The sequence below is a fragment of the Petromyzon marinus genome, chromosome 15, assembly GCF_048934315.1.
Source record: "Petromyzon marinus isolate PM22_M1 ecotype Great Lakes invasive population chromosome 15, UKy_Petmar_22M1.pri1.0, whole genome shotgun sequence".
NCBI lineage: Eukaryota > Metazoa > Chordata > Hyperoartia > Petromyzontiformes > Petromyzontidae > Petromyzon > Petromyzon marinus.
The window spans coordinates 8,769,932-8,777,100 of NC_133681.1; positions in this window are offsets into that span (position 1 = coordinate 8,769,932).

Consider the following 7,169-nt stretch of genomic DNA (forward strand, 5'->3'; position numbering starts at 1 on the left):
TAGAGCACTTTTAACAATAAGGTTAAAGTTTAGAACTTCTTTCAAATGTACACAACTTCAACACTGTACAGTGACGCATTGTCCTGTAAGTGTGCAGTGATTTAACCGTGTAAACTCCCGAAATGAAAGCAGTGAGCCTATTCTCTGTTTGAGGAATGTTAACTGTTTGTCAAAATAAAAATCCCCTTCCTGCTCTCGTGACGCGGGTAATGTTACTTCCCGCGGTTGGCACTGTTGCAACTTCAAGACCATATTATGAAATACTGCATATTCAGTCCTGTCTTGATTTGAAGCTTTCGTGACTGCACGAATCCACACTCTTTGTGGTTCTTTCGGTAAAGTCACGTAGGTAGAAAATAAAATATATCACGACGTTTTGGGCGCAACACAAGCGTCCATCACCAGGTGGGAAAGGATGGTCTGCTGCTGAGGCAGACTGTTTTAAAAGGTTTGAAATGGGTGTAGCTCAGGGGTTATAAAGAAGTGGCCGGGGCTAGTGATGTTAATGTGATAAGTTAGCATGTAACTGTAAGATAGGAAAGTGGCCTCCTAAACGAGGGCACGGAAGTGGCTATGTTAATGTGAGCTATTAGCATGATGTTAATGTGACACATTAGAGGGCATGGAAGTGGCTATGTTAATGTGAGAGATTAGCATGATGTTAATGTGAGAAATTAGAGGGCACGGAAGTGGCTATGTTAATGTGAGAGATTAGCATGATGTTGATGTGAGAAATTAGAGGGCACGGAAGTGGCTATGTTAATGTGAGAGATTAGCATGATGTTAATGTGAGAAATTAGAGGGCATGGAAGTGGCTATGTTAATGTGAGCTATTAGCATGATGTTAATGTGAGAAATTAGAGGGCACGGAAGTGGCTATGTTAATGTGAGAGATTAGCATGATGTTGATGTGAGAAATTAGCATGATGTTAATGTGAGACAATATCATTATGTTAATGTGAGACAGCGTGATGTTAATATGAGACATTAGCATGATGTTAATGTTAGAAATTAGAAGGCACTGTAGTGGCTATGTTAATGTGAGGGATTAGCATGATGTTAATGTGAGAAATTAGAGGGCATGGAAGTGGCTATGTTCATGTGAAAGATTAGCATGATGTTAATGTGAGACATTAGAGGGCACGGTAGTGGCTATGTTAATGTGAGATATGAGCATGATGTTACGTGAGAAATTCGAGGGCACGGAAGTGGCTATGTTAATGTGAGCTATTAGCATGATGTTCATGTGAGGAATTAGAGGGCACGGAAGTGGCTATGTTAATGTGAGCTATTAGCATGATGTTCATGTGAGAAATTAGAGGGCACGGAAGTGGCTATGTTAATGTGAGAGATTAGCATGATGTTAATGTGAGAAATTAGAGGGCACGGTAGTGGCTATATTAATGTGAGAGATTAGCATCATGTTAATGTGAGAAATTAGAAGGCACGGTAGTGGCTACGTTAATGTGAGCTATTAGCATTATGTTAATGTGAAAATTAGAGGGCACGGAAGTGGTTATGTTAATGTGAGCTATTAGCATTATGTTAATGTGAGAAATTAGAAGGCACGGAAGTGGCTATGTTAATGTGAGAGATTATCATGATGTTAATGTGAGAAATTAGAGGGAACAGAAGTGGCTATGCTAATGTGAGCTATTCGCATTATGTTAATGTGAAAATTAGAGGGAACAGAAGTGGCTATGCTAATGTGAGCTATTAGCATGATGTTAATGTGAAAAATTAGAGGACACGGAAGTGGCTATGTTAATGTGAGCAATTAGCATGATGTTCATGTGAGAAATTAGAGGGAACGGAAGTGGCTATGTTAATGTGAGAGATTAGCATGATGTTAATGTGAGAAATTAGAGGGCACGGAAGTGGCTATGTTAATGTGAGAGATTAGCATGATGTTCATGTGAGAAATTAGAGGGAACGGAAGTGGCAATGTTAATGTGAGCTATTAGCATGATGTTAATGTGATAAATTAGAGGGCACAGAAGTGGCTATGTTAATGTGAGGGATTAGCATGATGTTAATGTGAGAAATTAGAGGGCACAGAAGTGGCTATGTTAATGTGAGAGATTAGCATCATGTTAATGTGAGAAATTAGAGGGCATGGAAGTGGCTATGTTAATGTGAGAGATTAGCATGATGTTAATGTGAGAAATTAGAGGGCACGGAAGTGGCTATGTTAATGTGAGAGATTAGCATGATGTTAATGTGGGAAATTAGAAGGCACGGAAGTGGCTATGTTAATGTGAGCTATTAGCATGATGTTAATGTGAGAAATTAGAGGGCACAGAAGTGGCTATGTTAATGTGAGAGATTAGCATCATGTTAATGTGAGAAATTAGAGGGCACGGAAGTGGCTATGTTAATGTGAGATATGAGCATGATGTTAATGTGAGAAATTAGAGGGCACGGAAGTGGCTATATTAATGTGAGCTATTAACATGATGGTAATGTGAGAAATTAGCATGATGGTAATATGAGAGATTAGCATGATGGTAATATGAGAGATCAGCTCGATGGTAATATGAGAGATTAGCTCGATGGTAGTGTGAGAGATTAGCATGATGGTAGTGTGAGAGATTAGCTCGATGGTAATGTGAGAGATTAGCTCGATGGTAGTGTGAGAGATTAGCTCGATGGTAATGTGAGAGATTAGCTCGATGGTAATGTGAGAGATTAGCTCGATGGTAATGTGAGAGATTAGCTCGATGGTAATGTGAGAGATTAGCTCGATGGTAATGTGAGAGATTAGCTCGATGGTAGTGTGAGAGATTAGCTCGATGGTAGTGTGAGAGATTCGCTCGATGGTAGTGTGAGAGATTAGCTCGATGGTAGTGTGAGAGATTAGCTCGATGGTAGTGTGAGAGATTAGCTCGATGGTAGTGTGAGAGATTAGCTCGATGGTAATGTGAGAGATTAGCTCGATGGTAATGTGAGAGGTTAGCTCGATGGTAGTGTGAGAGATTAGCTCGATGGTAATGTGAGAGATTAGCTCGATGGTAGTGTGAGAGATTAGCTCGATGGTAGTGTGAGAGATTAGCTCGATGGTAATGTGAGAGATTAGCTCGATGGTAGTGTGAGAGATTAGCTCGATGGTAGTGTGAGAGATTAGCTCGATGGTAATGTGAGAGATTAGCTCGATGGTAATGTGAGAGGTTAGCTCGATGGTAGTGTGAGAGATTAGCTCGATGGTAATGTGAGAGATTAGCTCGATGGTAGTGTGAGAGATTAGCTCGATGGTAGTGTGAGAGATTAGCTCGATGGTAATGTGAGAGATTAGCTCGATGGTAGTGTGAGAGATTAGCTCGATGGTAATGTGAGAGATTAGCTCGATGGTAATGTGAGAGATTAGCTCGATGGTAGTGTGAGAGATTAGCTCGATGGTAGTGTGAGAGATTAGCTCGATGGTAATGTGAGAGATTAGCTCGATGGTAGTGTGAGAGATTAGCTCGATGGTAGTGTGAGAGATTAGCTCGATGGTAATGTGAGAGATTAGCTCGATGGTAGTGTGAGAGATTAGCTCGATGGTAATGTGAGAGATTAGCTCGATGGTAATGTGAGAGATTAGCTCGATGGTAGTGTGAGAGATTAGCTCGATGGTAATGTGAGAGATTAGCTCGATGGTAATGTGAGAGGTTAGCTCGATGGTAGTGTGAGAGATTAGCTCGATGGTAATGTGAGAGATTAGCTCGATGGTAGTGTGAGAGATTAGCTCGATGGTAGTGTGAGAGATTAGCTCGATGGTAATGTGAGAGATTAGCTCGATGGTAGTGTGAGAGATTAGCTCGATGGTAATGTGAGAGATTAGCTCGATGGTAATGTGAGAGATTAGCTCGATGGTAATGTGAGAGATTAGCTCGATGGTAGTGTGAGAGATTAGCTCGATGGTAATGTGAGAGATTAGCTCGATGGTAGTGTGAGAGATTAGCTCGATGGTAATGTGAGAGATTAGCATGTAACTGTCGAAAATAAGGAGAAGAGCGGCCTCCTCGACGAGGGAGTCCAACCCAACGAGTGTAATCCGAAGGGCCTGTGAGTCCGTGCTGTGTGTACTTGTGTTGAGATGTCACGCCGCAACAACTACTCTTACCGCGGAGTAGGGTTGTATTCGATCTTGAATGGCTTCATGGTGGCTCGCTTTGACAACTTGTTGTTTATCGCAGAACAAGAAGGTGCTACCTTATATTATGGCCCCGTCGAAGTTGTGGTCAAGTTGAAAATTTGTGAAAAGCAAATGACCACAGATTTTCAGCGCTGGGGCCATCGATATTTTATATTTCACAACGACATGTTGCAGGCTTTGTAACCAATTGCCTGGTTCCCTCAGAACATTAAACTTATCTCAGTCATATATATTTTTTAAAAAATCACGTTGCAAATGGATTTTTTTTTAGTTCTGTGCTGTGATCACAACTTTCAAAACCAAATGTTAAACGTATGCAGCAACCACCTCGCCAGGGTTACTGCGTGACATTCTCCACGAATAGAACAGGCGGCTTCTCGTCAACAGAGGGAAGTGAGGCCAAAATGATTGCACTGTACTTTGCTCCAACGTCTATCTATGCTCCCCCACATTCACCAACGTGCAGGAACCATCGTGGTGATAGTATGGTCAAATAACGCCGTAGGGGGAAGGCACCTGCTCTACAGCAGTGGATCCACTGCTCTACAGCAGTGGATCGTCAACAGGGAGCAAGCATGCACAAATACACTGCACTGTGATGTTTGACATGACAATATGGCAGGGATTACATCGATTCATTATGATTGTCTTATCCAGTGATGTGTTTTAGTAACAACCGTTACAGTGACATTACGAACAAAATACCGGAAATAAAAATTGCAATACCGTACTTATTTATGAATCGGTTCAGTATGTGCATAATAAAGGTTTTTGGGTTATATCGCGTTATTTATAAATGTGTCGTAACCCTCCACCACCCGACACGGCCAAACAGTAAAAAAATGTGTCACGTTTACAAAGGACAAATAGTTCACTACTTTAGCCCACCGGTGTGTTGAAGAGTGAATCAACATCACTTTAAATTTGAGTACGACGTTTCGCTGGCAATTACATCCAGCATCATCGGGCAATTCGCCAGAATGGTAAAGCCCTCACTTGCTCCCGGTCTTAAGTAGAGCAGCAGGGTGACGTCATCATTTAACTCATTCCTTTATTATGAATAATATTGGTCGCGAAAGCCTACGTGTTAAACTCAGTATGTGCAGTATTGCCGGAAGTCACATACAATAAAACGTAGTGACTATAAACTTATAAAGGCTCTCGCCACCACCCCACGTCTTCAAATTCACTCCCCATTCAATTGATAATAATCAACTCGTTCCACGCTCAACGCACCCGATGATTGCAATTGTTCAACCCGTCCTACGCGATGCCCCGAAGCAACGAACGCTCGCTGCGTTGCACATGCTCCACGTGTGTAAAATGTGTGCGCGTGTTCCACGTGTGTACAGGTGTGTACACACGTGTAACACAGATCGTACTTTGAATCGACGCTGTTTTTCTTTCGACGAGTTTTGCCTGCGAACATTCAAGAGAGGGTAGGCATGCACGCAGGAATGGCGACCAAACCTGTTCTTCAACCACGCACTCCGCAGTGACGTGTGGACACATCACACACCCAGGGCTGACACGACTCGCGTTTAACGCTTTTATTTGCCCCTGGAATGACACGAGGCGGTGTATAGGAGGCTTCTTAACCTATTCGTTTATTCGTTCATAAACAAGCAGGCGATACACCTCCTCCCCATGCATAACTCCTGTCAGCGGTCCTATTACCCGCAACTCCTATGCGCGACAGCTGAAGGATCCGCGAAAGCTCCTATTGTCCGGGCCACAGTCTTCCAGTTATTCGCGATTTTACCCAACGGTTCTCTGCGATCCGGTGCCCCGCGGATACGGGGAGTAAATTGGCGGATAATAGGATCCGTGATATTAGTATCCACCCCCCCCCATATCATCACAGATAAGAGGAGTTCTGTATAATGCATGACTCTCCACGTCCTCTCAGCCACACCCGCCTTATGGGAGTAATTTCATTCTGGTTCACACGTAGGCTTTCACGACCAATGTCTTTACATAATGTAGGTTTCCTTGGGTTAGATCGCGTACATATATATACATGTGTCGTTAAACCCGCCAGCACCCGACCCAGCCAACTAGTAAGGTTTGTCACGTCAAAAGAACGTGGCCAATTCGTCACGAGTACAGCACACACCGGCGTGTTGGAGAGCAAATCGACATGTACAATCCGAGTACGACGTTTCGCCTCTAACAACAACTCGCCTCATCAGGCGGACAGCCAGAATTGTGACAGAAATCCTCCTGTTGCGTTCCCTCGAATGTCATTCAGAAGCACTGATGTAACAGAAGCAACCACTGGACCGGTTCAACGTACCGTTGGCAAAACATCGATCCGGGCTTAAAACCAATCATTGCTGGTGAACTGCCAGATGTTCGTGTGGACAAAGTTGCCCTCTCTGTTCGCGGGGTCGGTGGATCGCAGAACAATGTTGTGAAATGCCCTTAGGGGCCGTCCATAAATGACGTCACGCGATTTTGGACGTTTTTTGACCCCCCCCGCCCCCAAAATATATAAAACGTGCTTCAAATCGCTTTAAACTTTTGTCATTGTAGTGCGTATTTAATGTGGCGCTGCACTCTGATGTTGTAGGAGAAAACATTTATTAAAAAGTCTACTTAATTAAGTAGAACGTGTTGTCTATATTGATTTAAAGTTGCGCATTTTGATGTGACGTCACATTTCTCCCCCCCCCCCGACCCCCCTTCGTCACACATCGTCACAAATTTCTGACCCCCACCCCCAGGTGCGTGACGTCATTTATGGACGGCCCCTTACTATAAGAGCCGAGGTACCATAATATACCCTAGCTCGCCAGGAGGCGGCGGCATACAGCAACATTGCCTCATCGCCATCTGTTTCCATCTGTACGGAGTCACAGTTGTTGGTTCCATTGCGCGCCTGGGCTCATGACCATTGCCTCATCGCCATCTGTTTCCATCTGTACGGGGATACAGTTGTTGGTTCCATTGCGCGCCTGGCCTCATGACCATTGCCTCATCGCCATCTGTTTCCATCTGTACGGGGATACAGTTGTTGGTTCCATTGCGCGCC